At 41.0% G+C, this 18055-nt stretch overlaps 1 protein-coding gene across 11 annotated transcripts in view; it reads left to right on the forward strand.

The window, feature by feature from the left end:
• The window catches only part of LOC115362123 (tumor necrosis factor receptor superfamily member 14-like), an 80571-nt gene that overhangs the window by 47787 nt on the left and 14729 nt on the right, over positions 1-18055 (forward strand). The window contains exon 1 of one of the 11 annotated variants that reach the window (XM_030055927.1): positions 11361-11420. The exons of 7 other annotated variants lie outside the window; for them this stretch is intronic. The gene's annotated coding sequence lies outside the window, so the exon portion shown is untranslated. Of the gene's footprint in view, positions 1-11360; positions 11421-11481; positions 11573-12417; positions 12839-18055 lie in introns of those variants that run through there. 3 more of the 11 variants (XM_030055920.1, XM_030055923.1, XM_030055925.1) reach the window with 3 other exon arrangements.

Consider the following 18055-nt stretch of genomic DNA (forward strand, 5'->3'; position numbering starts at 1 on the left):
GCCTGCACTCTTTTGAAAACCTTTCCATTTAGTTTAATTTAAGGTGGTAAAGTTTTCATTTTTATTACAGTTAAGGACAGCCATGTAGACCTACGGGGCAGACTCCACTCAGAGAGCACTCATTACTTAAAGTGCTGCGTGGGACACGGGGAACTAGAGGACTTGTATCCAAATTATATTGTCATATACTAGAAAATGCTGACCTTTAAAAAACCTTTTAGCACATGATTTGAAATGCTCTGGTGCAGCTAACTTCTGGAAGATGAATAAGGAAAATTTGTCCAACATGCATGTATCACTGCATATATCTGTCCCCCTGTCTCCCACTGTTCTGATTCTAAATCAGTGTTTTCCAACCTTTTTTGTCTTGTGTACCCCCTGAGCCTTTTTGTCAGACCATGAGTACCCCCTCACTCATACGTCATACTCATTTGTTATAAGTTATGTTATGTTATGAAATGTTTCCATGCAGGGGCGAAAATCCCATTTCATTATTGTGTGTGTGTGTGTGTGTGTGTGGGTGGGTGGGGATAAACAGCAAAATTTCAGAGAGTAATTCTTGGGGGGGGGGACATGAAAAAATTGCTGTCTGGCACGATTGTACATCTCTCTCTGAACTCTCTTATGCTCCATTGAAATTTGCAGTACAGTGCTGACCCCTCATTATGAATATGTTTTAAATAATGCTATTAAAAACAATAATCCTCTAACCAAATTTCTTTACTTACTGTTCTATTTCCACTACAGTCCATCAAAGTAGCTTTACAAGAACTAGAAACTCAAAATAAGCTAAACTAAAGGAAATACCTTGAATAATCCAACTACATCAAACTATTCTTCAAAAAACAGATTTATTGTAAAGCAAGATATGGCATCAAATAGTGACATACAGTATATGTTTGAGCTGTACACTGTCCCTTTTAGATCAAATAAGAAAATGAAATGAAACTATGCCACAAAATAATGCAACTTAAAATGCAAAAAATAGATATCTATCTAGAGACAAACTCAAAATATCAGTAAAATATGAACTATTTCTGACATTAATATCCTGACAGACTTTTTGAAAGAATAATAAACTCAGTATTTGCTCCTCCTGTGGTCTGTCCTCTCTCTACCGCTTGCATTGTGCTTTCATTGAATATTACTATATTATTCAAAATTTATGGATGGAGGGGTCTTGGGATCCGTCTCCGGGATTTCCGCCTATGTTTCCACGTACCCCCTGCAATGTGCTCGCGTACCCCTAGGGGTACGCGTACCCCCCCGGTTGGGAAACACTGTTCTAAATGATTTCTCTCAACTTCATTTACAAATAGGGAAAATGTTGGATTTTAGCCAGGTTGACAGCTGCAAAGAAGATGGTTGCAACTAGAAAAGCTCCACACACCTTATCTTGGCAACAATGGTTATTATCTTATTCTTCTGAGGGTTAAAGAAGCTGCTTATGGCAGTTATATGAGTGTATGAGTGAAAATGTATGGCTTACATGCATGTATGTCTAGATGTGTGGCTTGCATGCTCTACTGAATTCACTCTGAGGTCTTGGCATGACTCCATAGGTGTGTGTTTTGTGTATCTGTTGTATCACTGGTACGCATTTCTTCTAGCCCTACTTTATTTGCTACTGCATTGTTAACTGTATGGCTACGCTCCTTTCATTCAAATAATAATACAAATTTCATCACAATAAATAAATAAATAAATTGATCATTTTTATGCCATATGTTTTATGGTGTCCTCAGCCTGCCTACCCCACATAAGACATTATGTGGGGAGTATTACATACACTGGGTCTCTTGTTGTCCATCAGATGATTCGTGGGCCACAATACTCTTGAGGTATTTCAATTCCTCTCCTTTTACTCAGTGCATGTTATTGTTCCAGAGTCCCCCGCCCCTTTTACTTTCGTTGTGCTTTCTGTGTCTTGTCTAGGTCATACTGTCCTGCTCATCCAGCTGCAGACGAGAAAGCTGGATGCTGCGTGTCACTTCCATCTAGATTATCTGTCAGGATGCCCTGTTGTTGTCATTTGTCCCAATCTCCCTCCCTGTCTGTTTGTCTCTCTCTCTCTCTCTCTCTCTCCCCCCTCTCCACCCAACCGGTAGAGCAGGGGTGTCAAACTCGTGCCATGGAGGGCCAAGAGGCTGCAGGTTTTCATTCCAACCAACAACTCCACCAGGTGATTTCACTGATTAGTCCCGCCTCTCTGTTTCGAGGTAGGGTGATCAGTGAAATCACCTGGTGGAGTTGTTGGTTGGAATGAAAACCTGCAGCCTCTTGGCCCTCCATGGCACGAGTTTGACACCCCTGCGGTAGAGGGTTCTTCCCGTTAAAAGGGAGTTTTACCTCGCCACTGTTGCCAAGAGCATGCTCAGGAGGGAATCTGTTGGGTTTCTTTGTTTTTTTCTTCTGTAATTCATACAGCGTGGTCTTTACCTGCTCTACCTGTAAAGTGTCACGAGATAACTTTTGTTGTGATTTGATGCTATATTGTTAAGCCGAGGCTTTCGAACAAAAGTGAACCCACAATGCGGAGTCGGTGATACAATCAAAAAAACACTTCAATAAAGGCCAGATGGCACAAAAATAGACAGAGACAATGGAGATCCACCGACAAGGCTGGACACGACAGGCAGGGCAAGGGAAGGCAGGCTGGGCACAGAGGAGCAGACAGGGTCTAGAGGCACAGGGGAAAAAATCCAGGGTTACAAAAAAATACAGAGCAAGCGATATAGCAAAGGTCTTCCAAGGAGCCGAGTAGTTACCACGCATGGCAAACGACGAACAGGCTGAGAATGGAGGTCTGAACCGGGGTAATATACTGTAGCAGGGTGGAGATAATTGGAGATGCAGACCAGGTGCGTGAAGGAACAGGTTAGGGAGATGAGACCAATGAGGCCGCCATGCCCAGCCTGCAAATCAGGAAGACAACACAACATAAGGGGAGGGGAAAACGGAGGGAAAACACACACACAAAGACAGGAGGGAGGCGGCAACTAACATATAAATAAAGATTGATTGATTGATAAAGACTGATTGAGGTATGAGTCACATGAGTCTTTGACACAGGTGCTCTACATTGGGGCTTTCATGATCACAGCCATTTGTTGCCACTGAGTTTCTTGAAGAAGGTCTCTGCCTGAAAGTTTGTAACAAATAAGACATTTGCAGTAGACATGAGTGTGTGCGTGCTCATTTTCCTTGCTGAGACAACACAACAAGCAAATTAATCTTATTCATTTTTCACTCTGAAATAGACACCAGCATAGCAGCTTTATATAAGAAGTAGCTTGGTTAGTGGAAATAGAAAGTAACAGGACACTGGCTTTTTCACACCCTGATCAAGTTCTTCATTTGCTTACATCCACAAAAAAAAGAACAAGAACTGAAAGGAGAAATAGATAAAGAGTCACATGCAAGAGTGGAGAGTCTGTGACATTTATTTTTAACCAAAACATCTTGTGAAACTTGAAATACTTTTTGGAAGGGAGGCATAACAAACAATGCAGCAAAACATGTCAAAACACAGTGCCTTAAAGTAATAATTTCAAATGGTCCAGTGTGTGTGTGTGTGTGTGTGTGTGTGTGTGTGTGTGTGTGTGAGAGAGAGAGAGAGAGAGAGTGAAGAGATCATATGACTGATTCACACAGGATTTCGACCGTCAGCAGCTGTTCACAAGGCTTTGTCTGTACACGGATAAATAAAACTGAAAGCAAAGCAAGAGGCAGAAAGTCCCTTCGCAATGAGCCAATTTTTTTTTCACTGAGTGGACTGTGGCTTCCTCAACAATGTACTGGTTCAGCCAGTCTTTCATCTCTTGCTTGACCTTCAATAACAATAACCATCGTCTTTCCTCTCTGCTTTAAGCCTTAGATGCATACGCTGAGGTCAAAAATGACCCCAGCGGTGTTTTTTTTTTTTTTTTTTTTCAATGTCTTAGTCATTTTAAATTTTTAGCATTTAATCTTCCTTGTATTCCTCAAATAGGTTGTCTTTGACATGAGGCCATTTGGATTTGTATTTAATTGTTATGTCTTTTAAGTAATTGCATTTTTTATATCAATACCCCACTCTTCCATTCGTGGGGTCAAAAATGACCCTAAGCATTTTCTATGGAATTTCAAGGGTTAACCTTAGGAACCTTTGATTTTTATCAGCTGTGAATGTCAGGTATGCATTTACTGTTGATCCACACATCTAATGCTAGCAGTCTCACCACCCTGAGGGTTATTTTTACACAGCAACATACATGTAAATATTATCATCATTTTTATACTTCAGAATATATATATGATGACTGGAAGGTAACCTACGCCTACAAACCTACATCACTGAAGCAATGGGAAGGTGTAGAATGACAAAAGCTGCAATCCAGCCACAGGAGAGAAGCAGACAGGGCCAGCAGAAGAGAAAGAGGTGTAAGATCTGTCCAAGAAACAAAAGATCGCAAAGCCAGCAATAGTTGTTGGAGATGCAGTGACACTGTGTGCAGTGCTCACTGCCACAAACAAGCAGTTTGTAAGAGCTGCTCATAGTGAGAAGAGAGAAGACACGCGTGTGTGTGTACATATGTGTGGACGTGCATAGACAGACAGACAGACGGCCAGACAAACGATGAATGTTGGCGTTTTGATAGCTGCATTGATAGCAATATTTTGATCAAATGAAACAAGGTGATAAATCAGGGCCACTCAACTTAAGATGGCTCAGGAGCCACTCAGCAAAATTCAGCTGTGTCCAAGGGCCACAAGCTAAACATGTCTGTCCTGTTTTGGACGTTTAAACAATAATTTTGTCACAGGCTACGTGAGTAGTCTAAAAATTAATGAAACATACAGAAAACAGCTACATTTCCATCCAAGGCCAAACCTCACTGAATAAAAGATTGTCATGCAATGATTAATGATGAAATGATCAAGTTACAACAAAATGAGGCTTTATACCCAAAATGATTAGATAGAATCATAATATTTTTATTACATGATAGTGGCGGGCCACATAAAAATGATGCACGGGCTGCATGTGGCCCCCGGGCCACGGGTTGAGTAGCCTTGTGATAAATGAACATGTAAAACATGAAATTATTCTTGTGTTGACCAAAATATAATAAGAATCATTATTTTAAAACAAAAATGAAGAAATATTGCATTAAACACATTGATTCTAATAGGGATCATTTTTGGATGTTTACTTTTTTTGACCTATTTTAAAAAAAAAAAAAAAATTATAAAAATTTTTATAAAAAGTGATAAATGGACATGGGTCATTCCATGTCATTTCACCAAATTTTCAGGACATCCCACGCACTTGGGTCCAAATCCAAAAAAAGTTTTTGTGTCAGATTTTCATTGGCCCATAACTGCATGTGGAATGTCTTAAAAAATCTGATCTCTGTTATAATTTAAAGTTCAAAGCTTATTCTTTCTTGGGATATAAAACATTTTTTCTTTATGCAAGTTCTTCATTTTTATTTTTGATCCCAAACATGGGGCTATTTCACCAGTTGCGAATACTGAAATTCCTCAATATTAGACCATTGTAGCTTGCTTTTGTGTCTTATATTCATTTATTGTTTATTATTTGTTCATTATTAACCCTAGAAATATAATGACCATTGCATCAGAAATGCATTTATTTGTCAAAACATCGACATTTTCATGAACTTTTTACCAACTCTTAAGCTGGACATACAGTTCGAGTTTTCACTTCCAAATTTCCTCAGTAAAGTATCCATTCTGAATTTCACCAATATGCATAAAACTGACTACTTCTCAAATTGAAAAAATGTAAAATGTCACACAGAATGGGCACTTTACTGTGCAGTAAAGTGCCCATTCTGTGCCCATTCTTCATTTTTTCAATTTTGAAAATAATCACACCAAAATGGTTTGAATTTGTAGTCAATTTTATGCATATTTGGTGAAATTCAGAATGGGTACTTTACTGTGGAAATACCGTAGCCATTTGGAAGTGAAAACCCAAACTGTAGGACTATGCAGCTTAAGAGATTATCACATAAAGATAGTTACAGTTGACTGGACCACAGTACCAGAAGCAAGCCTGGCATGTCGCAACCTCCTCCGCTGTGGTTGCAAAAAGGGGTGTGTGCAAATGTGCCAAGGCAGCTCTTCATTTCTCCTTTCAGTTCTAACCCTAACACACTGCCCTTTGTCACTGTGGTGGACTGTGTCATCATACACAACTTTGTGTTGTAACACTTTCTTTCCTCTTTGGCTTTATTAAATATGCCTTTAGGCTAAAAGGTATCCTGTCTCTGTACTGCTGTATAGCTCCACTTTGGCCATTGCCATAACACACACATTTCATGGCATATCTATCAACATCTTAGAAATCATGTACAGTATACCCTAACGAAATACATATTTTGATGTTTTTTTACTATTATTTAATTAACTGAATGCCAGAAATAAGTAGTTAGGTAGTTGCTAGCATGTTGTAAATATAACCACTGTATTCCTCATCCTTGAAAATGTAGGATTAGCCACCAGGATCAAGATCCTAGGTGGTCTAGAACCTGAGTTACAGGTAAAATCACAGCAGGTGGCAGCCATTTTGAAAAATGGTTGCCACAGTTACCACGGGACAAATCTGCGATGGCCCTATAGCCAAAAATGATCCTTAGGGCAAAAATTGCCAAAATTGTGCCAAATTTCATGCTTGTATTGTAAAGTGCATGATTCCGCTTGTTGTTTTTGTGTGGTTTTTGTCCAGAAATGGAGTCAAGATGTGCTTAAATCTTTCTAATAACCATTTTAATGAATTCCTTTGGCGAAACTTGAATGGAAAACTGTGTTCATTTGTCTCTTTATGATGAGCACTTCAAAAGTTATGCTATTCTCTATTTTTTCTATTTGGGGTTTGGTTATGGTATGTGTAAGAAAGGGTTCAAATGAACCCCATGGGACATGACTTCAGCCTGGTCCCTGGCAGAATCTTAAAGTGCACCCTTCAAGGATTGAGAAAAAATAATTGGCAAGAAAAATCCACCCAAAATATTTAGTAAACAGAGAAATATAGACGTGATCTGATGATTTTTGCCTATTTTTATTGTAGTTTTTGTCCTGAAATGGAGTTAAAATGTGCTTGAATCTTAATAATAAGCATTTTAATGGATTCCCTGAATCCAAATTGTATGGAAAAATGTGTTTGTCCCTGTAGCATGTATCGTTCAAAAGTTATGCTATTTTCTATTTTTTCCATTTTCGGGTTTTGTACCAGGGTTTTGTAAGAAAGGGTTAAAAATGAATCCCATGGAACATTACTTCAGCCTGGTCCCTGGCAGAATCTTAAAATACACCCTTCAATGATTAAGAAAAAACAGGTCCTGATAAAAAAAACCCACCCTATATGCGTGGACCCCCCTTTTCCACCTAGACTACCAAGCATATACTGCTGAGTGGACTTCACAGGACAGTCTCCAAGTGCTGCTCAAGCAACTCTTGCTGACATTAAGCTTGAGTGCATTCTGCAAGAACGTCAGTAGGATACCAGGGCTTTCATTTTATTTGGATGGGCAAGCTGACCTCATTCATTTGCTTCTCTGGATCGAAGCGGAGTGTGGTTGCCACTATGTCTTTCTCTGCTGTGCTCGTTTCCACCCAAGTCTATAGGTCAATATCTTCAGTCTAAGTTCAGTTCAGTTCAGTTTTATTTGTAATACGTCAAATTAGGGGCAGCAGGGGGTTTGCCATCACGGGTGCAGACTCTAGAGCTCCAGAGGCAGAAATACCTGCTGAAAAGAGACAGAGGAAGAGAGAAGGAAGAGGAGAGAGCACACAACTACAGGAGAGAGAAGACGGCCAGATAGTAACATGTATTAATGGAATATGAATACGTGAGGAAGGAGAGGGGAGAGAGAGGAGAGCTCAGTGCATCATGGGAGGGCCCCTGGCAGTCTAGGCCTATAGCAGCAGAACTATGGGACAGTCCTACTTATAAGCTTTATCAAGAAGGAGGGTTTTAAATGAAGAGAGGGCAATCCAGGCAGATCTACAGGTTGATACTGGGAGCACAGAGTGAGGAGTTTGGACACCTTCAGAGCTGATCAGTTAAAATTATATTAATCAGATCACAATATCCTGTGACACACACATGAAGAGAAGTTTGAATTCAACATTGTAATGCGACAGTCATCTTAACACTAAAGCCCAGGGCTGTGCCAGCAGAGGACAGCAGTGGTAGGTTTGGATGTTGTCATGAGGCTTCGTGACACTGACCCTCCTCTGTGTGGTGAGACAGACAGGCCACCCAGCTCTTCCTGTCTCACAGACACAGGAGCAGAGCCAGTCTGCCATCCACCACAGAGAAACAGCTTGTTTCCACCTGAGGGAGACTTCATGACCAAGTCCAAGCTAATGCCTCACGTGAGTTACTGTCACCGCTCAGTCGGGACTCAAGCGCTTCCACTGACGCAAATCATTGTTTAGGAGAGGGTGTGTTGTAGCAGTCATGTGTTTGTGTATGTGTGTCAAGGGGATGGGCAGGGGGCAGTGAGAAGGATCAGGGGCAGGCCTGGGGTGAAAAGCAGGGAATATAAAGGTAGACATGTCTGAAGGACTCTGTGCTGTTGTGTGTTTCATAAATACATATCTTCAATATTCTGCCATTAGCTCACACTGAGTCATCTATCTACAGTGTATATTTATAGCTTTTGATACTATTAAAAGCTATAAATTTAAGCTCTACATGTGAGATATTAGCTTTTGTGCCACACCCCATTCTTATGCTCATATTCTGTCAGGTTCATGTACTCAGGGAAATGGAGAGGTCACACATTGCCTGTTATATACCCTGCAGGAGAGGATGTTCATGTGGCACTCCCATCATTTGATTGGTCGGCTAATAGTTCGCTATGGGTGTGGGCTGACTCAGCTATTCAGAGTAAATATTTATCTACTGATCTATTTAGCTGTCATTATGCAATGTTTTGACAATTACCAGGGGAAGTACTAAAGCTAATGCTGACACATTTGAACAAATATGGAGAAAAAGAAATATAACCTCAAGGTGGGAAAGTGCTCTGTTATTATCATTTCTCACACTTGATGTCATCAGAACACCTACACAGCGTCCTTAACGTGAGCATCCAGTGCTAGACCGAGATTATCCTGAACACACCTGACATGAGCCAAGAAGAAACACAGTGGGTCTGCTCTCACTGGAGGAGAGCTTTACTGGACATCCTCATTCTTTTACACAAGCCCCTAACAGCGACTCTCACTGGCTGACAACATTTTTCCCATAATACAACACACCTGCATTTCTCTCAGTCTGCCACAATAAAGGCATATTTCAACAACTGAGAGCATTCATTTACATAAATGTTAACATGCATCTTGACGTGTTCATGCTTCTGGCTCCAGAGAAAGTCATTCTTATGGCTTTGGACAATGATGGGATAATTGACAGAATGGCAGAAAGGAGCGCACTGATGAGACGTCCTCTCACTGTCTGCAGTAGGACATGCTACTCTCCTCTGTTTGCTCCTCAGAGCTGCTGTGCTGCTGTTTTTTAAATGATGTCAAGGTGAGGTGCCATCATGGCTCAGCTGATCAGTGGCTCTGGCTCGCTCCAGCAGGGGTGACAGCCTGACCACAGCAGTGAATGAGCCTGTTTAAACAGCGTTGGTAGAGATATGGACTGTCAAGCCTGATGTGTGAATAGCATCAGATCAGCTCAAACACAGTGTCAGATGATGGACTAAACAGAGCGCTGGTAATTCATGTCCAACTTCACACACACTTCCAGATCACCTTTAGGCCATCCCAACATTAAGGGAAGCTTTTGTCCAAAGGGAAAATTGAGTTTGGCTCTTTTGTTGTATGATAACAGTGATGCATTCTGTCATAGACTATATTCATCATGACATATGACTTTGTAATATGTGTTTGATTTAAGTTAGGAATTGTAGCATAAGTGTGCCGAGAGCTGTCAGATGACTAAATGCGCCTCCTGGGGTGCCAACTTTTCCTCCAGGCTGTTTCTTGGTAATTATTATATTATTTTATGAAACCCTGTAAGTACACCTGTTGTTAGGGTGCCACCTTGATATCTGTTGCTTAGCCTAGATGTTAGAAATAGCCTGATATTGCTTTATGCAACTCATAAGTGCGTATTTTGGGGGAACAGGGGTCTGGTCCAGATGAAAATGGTCAGGGCTGAATCTTGTTCCCAGTCCATCTGTGGTGCTGGAGTTTCCTCTGTCATGGCAGGGCATAGCACTGACCGCTTTGTTGCCATGTTGCAGCATTTTTAAACTGCTGAATTCCACTGTTATGGCTGGGTTGTACTTCAAATGAACAATAATAGTAATAATAATAATAATAATAATAATAATAATAATAATAATAATGATAACATGAAAACTTTAAGTCACTCTGCAAGCTGTTGCCATTGTTATTACCTGAATATGCAACATTAATCCCTACTAGACTGGACTTCATTTCCCAAAATGCTTTAGGAAATTGAGTTTTGGTCTGCAATCACACTCTGAAGATCAACCTTGCTAGTAACACTCACCAAGAAGGTGGGAGTGTCACTCATACATGTTTGTGTCAAACTAATGCTATGAACTATTTCTAACTGTATGAAAAATACAGCTGCTTCTGAACTGGGCTCAGAACAGGATGAAAGAAAAGGCATGAGACTGGAGGCATCATTGCGGTTTTTTTTTTTTTTTTTTTTTTTTTTTTGGACTAAAAGCTGTACAAAACCAAAGGCTGTGTCTGCCTCACACTGAAAATTCAGACAAATGTAGAATTTGGACTAAAGGTCTTCCAGAGGCTGTAGCAGCAGAGCACAGGATGGGTCACCTTTGCAGCTGATTAGCTGCTGGTACTGAAACGTGTTCAGAAAGACAGCTGTAAATGCTGAGTGTTGCTGAACGAGTGTCCTGAGCTGAGCTGAGAGGATGTGCAGCGAACAGGATGAGCACAACATCACTACAGAGGACATGAGAGAGAAAGAGGGACTTGAATCCACAGCTCAGATCATGCATCCCAGAGAGACATTTGGACTGGACACTCCTCAGCTCACACACTGACAGACTAACTTCTACAATATGACTTTGTTTTTTATTTCAATCTGTGCGGCGACGGCATCCGCACATCAAGCATGGAGCCGCTACATGACAAGGCTAGTGTTAGCTCCGCAGGCTAGCGTGTTTAGCTTTTCCGTTCTGGGGAATACGGGAAAACCGCGATACTGTCTGTCCAGCTACATGCTGTATATTTACATAAACACGGAGTCTCCTTCATGAGTTGGTGCCTCTGCCAAATGTGAATTTCGGAGGGAAAAGCACCAAAACCACGTACAACAGCAGGGTCTGTACCCAACCGGGACCGGATGTAAACACTGAAGATTGGCGGAACACTTCGCCCGCGTCAGCCAATCAGACGTAAGTTGATTCAGGCGCTGTGCTATTAGATAGGCTCTGATCTCGGCTATCTTTCCTACAAGCCTATGGCCACGTTTCGTGGGCGTTTTTAACGGCTGTCAGACACACGGACTAAAATCGAAAGTAAATCGTCTTCTGTACGCGCAGTTTGGGTAAGTAATGTATGTTCAACGACGTTACCGTGTTTACCAGCTTTGTTCTTGTGTCGTCTGCCAGCCTGTTTAACACAGAACCGTGTACAGTGGGGTAAACCGTGATACACACGGTCGTCTGGATGTTGGCAAGTACAGTCACATTGTAAGGATTAAACTTGAACTATGATATTTGCTTCCCAAGTTCTGCAAGAGCAATACCAATCACTTTTTTTAGCTACGTTTGTTTATTTATCATTATTTAATTAATTTTGGACCAATGGGTCTTGTACATGTAAAGGGTCTGTGTTTGGATTGTTTCATGGTAAATCAGGAAGCCTGGCACTGAAAATGGCTGCCTCTTCATATCGGACTCCGGACTTTGTTCTCTGAGAAGTGTAAAAATGCTATGAATAGAGGTGTGCATCATACAGTAAGTGTAGTTCTACTGTTCCACACCGATTTGACCCAATAGGTCACATGACCTGGGAGTTATTAAGATAATGCTCATATTTACAGTATGAAATGGATTTAAAAATTCAGAAAAAATATGAGGAGTGTCAAAATGATATAAATAGTGGTGTGCATTATACAGCAAGTGTAGCTCTACTGTTCCACACTGATTTTGACCCAATATGTCACATGACCTGGGAGTTATTAAGCTCTAATGCTCATATTTACATTACGAAATGGATTTTAAAATTTATAAAAAAAAATTCAGAAGGGTCAACATGATATAAAAAGGGGTGTGCATCATACAGCAAGTGTAACTCTACTGTTCCACACTGATTTTGACCCAAAAGGTCACATGACCTGAGAGTTATTAAGATATAATGCTCATATTTACATTATGAAATGGATTTAAAAATTCATAACAAATATGAGAAGGGTTAAAATGGTATTAAAAGGGGTGTGCACCATATAGCAAGTGTAGCTCTACTGTTCCACACTGATTTTGACCCAATAGGTCACATGACCTGGCAGTTATTAAGCTATAATGCCAGGGCCTATTTGCAAACTTAACTGCAGGTTGCACATTGTCTTATTTGTACCTCAGATTAATACACTGCTTTGATTTGTTGTCTCTTTCTCCTTCTTTAGTGGTCATCTCTGCTGCATCAATGGCTTTCTCTTCTCCCATCTCCATGCTCTTTCCCTGTCTTGTCTGCTCTGCGTCTTCTCTTTCCACTTAACAACACAGGGATTAAAACAAGAACATATTTGTGGGTCTGAAAACTGTCCAGGAGGAGGGGAGGTAAACTCTGAAATGAGCATCAGATTGGTGAGGTTTGTGTTATTCGGTGATTTTCTGAATTTAGTTTTAATCCTGTTTTGTGTGCTGAATCCACGTTCACAAGACACACTTGCAATTGGTACGACCATAGCGATCTTAATGAGCTTCCCCATTTCAGTGAATACACCACTATGTTCACACAAGACAGCCTCTGCAAACTGTTGAAAAGAGTATGAGGCATACAGGTCACTGGAAACCATGAGTTGCCTCAGCGTTGCGAACTCTGATCGTGCATCTGCTGCACTTATATTGCATGAGAAGTGTGTCAGAAGGTTGTCAAGCTTCTCTGCACCATAGTGAGAAAAATTCTCATGAGACTGTTTTGCCATAGCAGCTTTTTTCTGGGTTTTTTTGGCTCCAAAACTGTGAACCATGACAGAACATCCAGTATGTCCGATGGAAATCTTCTGTCAATTTCTTCTATCAGGGATCCGACATACTAGGCCTGTGACAATGGCCCCAAAAACTTGAGATACCCCTACCGGAGGTAGAACCAAACCCAACACTGTTTTTCCTCATCACTAAGGTCTCCCATACATGAAATGGATTCTTGGATAAAAATATTTTACTGCAAAAGTGGTGAAACTGATATATATTGTCATACACCCCCAAACTAAAAATAAAGCCTGGCCGTATGTGGGTTGAGGCATATAAACTCATGTAGGTTCACAATGGAATTTGTGAGAGGTCTAAAACTTGGCATGCTTGAGGCCAGGACATCACTCTACATAAAAGAAGAAACAGAATGTCAATATCTTAAATAACATGGGAGATAGTCATTTTAACACATACTTACAATAGGCGAGAATGTAAAATCTGAATGAATGTTCTTTTTGCTTTATAGTGACTCTGTCATGGATTGTCATACCAATACATATGAGGGCCTGCTGGAAAGGTGTGGTTCTGCTGAATCCAGCAATATCAGTTGTGTAAGAATAGCTTGTATACTCATGGAGCTATGTCACTAAAACGTATAAGGTGTCCCAAACACAGGCCATAAATCATTATGTGGTGTTACTGGTAACAATTTTCTTACCACACAGTTACTGGTAAGAAAATTGACTTGGATTGAATAAAATTCACTGGAAAATTGCTGATGTAAAACGTTAATACCAGGGTTTTTCCCGCATATAAAATTACGAGGCGGCCGCCTCAGCCTAATTTCGTGCCGCCCCCGGCTCTCAAAACTCTGACGTCGGGAAAATTGTTATTTTCTGACAAGCGCCGTGGTAGATGGATGTCATTTTAACTGCAGTTGCAGCATTGCGCTGATGTGGTGGCGCTGTAGCAACAAGAGTGCACTGGAAGTCACTGCCAAAACTGCCAAAGAGGAAGAACAGAGCCAAGAAATTCCCTTCCTACAGGATTTTGTTTTGTGTTTCGGTTTCTTCGCTAGTGTGTGTGTTCCATCACCACTTCCTGGTGGTGGAAGTGAAAATGCAGCTTAGTTTGACTGCTATATGATGATATACGACGAGCTCACACACGCTGCCGATCTGTGCGGCGTGTGTGTTTGCGGGGAGTATTTGCTGGCTCACATGTGAATTAAAGGATCTTGTCAAACCAACCGACTTCCCTCGAATTTCCACTTTCCCAACCATCCTCTTAGCTAGCTGTTTGTGTTTAAAACACAGTTCACTAAGTTCAGTAAGTTTAAAAAAAAAAAAAACTGCCAATGGAACAAGGAAAAATGATCCTGAAACAAGTGAAAGTGGTCTAAAAACAGGTTACTTTTTAGGCGACTGTCTTATTTTACCGGAATTTCCAGGCCACAGCAGCGCACAGACATAGATTGTGTAACAATATGAAGAGTTGCCACTCCTCTTTATTTTCACTGGCTAACAGCAGCACACTGGCCTAGCTTGTCTATTCAGAGAAGAGGTATCACTTCGGCTTATTTTTCAATCTATGTTATCACATGCATACTACTGCTCATTCATTGGTAGCTGAATTGTTAGGTCTGTTTCATAAGTAATTTACATTTTTAAAATAATAATAATTTAACATATTGTTAACATAAACATACACTAACACTAAATACCGAGTGTTTGAGCAACATATCGCCTCTGTGCTACAAAAGGTCCGTGGTAACCTCGCAGAGACACAGAGACAAGGAAACAGCTTTACAGATTAACAAAGTTTTTAATAAAAATAAATGTTGCAATCTAAACTTAACTAAACCTAAGCTAATGTGTTAGATGCTTGGACTTAATTTAAATAGTGTGTGTAAGTGTGTTTGTGTGTGCGCGCGCGCGTGTGTGCGTGTGCAGGGAGGCAAGTGTTTAAAGAGCAAAAAGTGATACAACAAACATATCCTTATCACTCATCCTCATTATCATCAGTAACAACATGGCTCACATTTGAGCAGTCAGGGACAGAGCAAGAGCAAAACTGCAGGTCAAGCCCACTGAAAGGCATTGGCATTTGCTGGTATTACTGCACTTTCCGTCCTTACAGTATAGATGGGTGATGTCTCGGACTTCTTTAGGTGCAGGTGTTTTCAGGAACATCACAGATTCAATAGAGCCACTTTCTCTAAGCCTCCACCCTCTACCAACTGGGTTCCAGAGATGAGGCTTAGCCACATGGCTGTGACACCACACTACGGTCTGGTACAAGGTTCTTGACGTGTTGCTGGAAGGCATCCTCCGTTGGGGGTAGATGTGGAGCTGATGAATCCGTAGTAGATGCTACTGTGTACCTCAACTCGCCCAAAGTGGCGCAAGGATGGCCATCCTCCCTTTTGTATTGGCCATAAAGTAGGAGGGCAGACTTTCTTGTCACAGGAATAGCCTCCTCCAGGCTTTCAGAACGTCCAAAATTGTCCATCTCTTTTAAGTAACTCAGGTGGGTCTTGAGTCTGTTAAATGCAAGTAGCCTACCCAGTTCCATATAAGCTGCTTGTAGTATCACAACCTGTGAGGGCATGGCATGCAGGTGGACACGCACAAAGTGCTGCACCAAGCTTCTATGCAATAGAACAGACTGGGACAAACCTCTCCCTTTGGCCATGTCCAGAGTGCGTGAACACCACCGAGGATCCAAACATTCCTTTTCTGGAATAATAGACAAGCAAAACCAGTACATCTGCATCATCACATCTGATGATGACCCGAGAATGTGACTGTGCAAGATGTATTGCATGGAATACCAATCTGGTGACAGCCTCCTCCTGGTCTCTACACATGTCAACACCTGACTTGCTGACCACCTTGACCTCCTCCCCATTTTCAAAGCCACTTGCCAAAATGGCTGTGCTCTCTGAAGAGATCCTCTTGGGCCCTGTATCAGCTATGTAGCTGCTTACAAAGTTGCATAAGCAGCCTTGTTATCACTGACCTTAAGGTATTTCCTGTAGTTAGGTACATTGGCTTTGCCTGTGATTATATGTGTAGATCTGCTTGCTTGGATGGTCAATGATGTATGCAGATGGTGCAGCAACATTAGGCAACTGCTGTGTCTCTTTTTTTTTTTAGCAAGGCCAGCTTTTGCTGTCTTCCTCATGCCTTTCTGATGCTGCATGAAGGACCTTGTCTCTGGTACTCTGACCTCAATCAATCAATCAATAAAACTTTATATAGCATCAAATCACAACAGAAGTTATCTCATGACACTTTACAGGTAGAGCAGGTAAAGACCACGCTCTACGAATTACAGAAGAAAAAAACAAAGAAACCCAACAGATTCCCTCCTGAGCATGCTCTTGGCGACAGTGGCGAGGTAAAACTCCCCTTTAACAGGAAGAACCCTCAGGTAGAACCAGACTCAGGGCGGGCGGTCACCTACCTCTACCAGTTGGGGTGGTGAGGGGAGAGAGAGAGAGACAAAGAGACAGAGACAGGGAGATAGGGACAAACTGGGACAGCAGATAACAGCAGAAACAGCAGGGTATCCTGAAAAGGTAGTCTAGATGGAAGACTCGCAGCATCCAGCCTTCTCGTCTGCAGCTGGATGACCTAGACAAGACATAGAAAGCACAACGAAAGCAAAAGGGGTGGAGGACTCTGGAACAATAGCATGCACTGCAGGGTTTTTCCTGGCTCAAATTGAGGCAGAGGTGGTACCATCCTGATCATGCTTTTTACCATGGACCTTTTGTAGCACAGAAGAGATATGTTGCTCAAACACTCGGTATTTAGTGTTAGTGTATGTTTATGTTAACAATATGTTAAATTATTATTATTTTAAAAATGTAAATTACTTATGAAACAGACCTAACAATTCAGCTACCAATGAATGAGCAGTAGTATGCATGTGATAACATAGATTGAAAAATAAGCCGAAGTGATACCTCTTCTCTGAATAGACAAGCTAGGCCAGTGTTCATAGGTTTTAAATAATGCTATTCAAAGCAATAATCCTAATTTCTTTACTCACTGTTCTATTTCCACTACAGTCCATCAAAGTAGCTTTACAAGAACTAGAAACTCAAAATAAGCTCTAAAACTACAGGAAATACCTTGAATAATCCAACTACATCAAGCTGTTCTTCAAAAAAATTTATTGTAGTGTCAACAAAAAACAAAGCAAGATATGGCATCAAATAGTGACATACAGTATATGTTAAAGCTGTACACTGTCCCTTTTAGATCAAATAAGAAAATGAAATGAAACTATGCCACAAAATAATGCAGTTTAAAATGCAAAAAAAATAGATATCTATCTAGAGACAAACTCAAAATATCAGTAAAATATGAACTATTTCTGACATTAATATCCTGACAGACTTTTTGAAAGAATAAAAAGCTCAGTATTTGCTCCTCCTGTGGTCTGTCCTCTCTCTCTCCCTCACTGTCCTGCACTCGCTTCAGCCTGTAAACTGTCTTTAGCTATTAGCTTAAACAGTGAGCTGAAAGAGGCAGGTTTTGGACCAAGCAGGGGAAAAATATCGCTTTTCATATTACAGCCTTGTGCTTGGTGAACAGGTGGTGTGATAAATGACTCACTGGCTTTCACTTGAGGAGGTTTTCTTGCTAGTTCTCATCAGGCTGCTGCCTCTCAGGCTGACGGACTGAAAGTTACCGAGCTGCCGCTCTGCCGGCAGCAGGATGCGGACCAAACCACTGAGGCATGGGGGAGGTCATAACTTTTAAACACTTAAAAACCCACTATTTTACATTTATAATTAGCACCGCTTGCATTGCACTTTCATTGAATATTACTATATTATTCAAAATTTATGGATGGAGGGGTCTTGTCCCCCCCGACAC

This window comes from Myripristis murdjan, chromosome 7, assembly GCF_902150065.1.
Source record: "Myripristis murdjan chromosome 7, fMyrMur1.1, whole genome shotgun sequence".
Classification (NCBI taxonomy): Eukaryota; Metazoa; Chordata; class Actinopteri; order Holocentriformes; family Holocentridae; genus Myripristis; species Myripristis murdjan.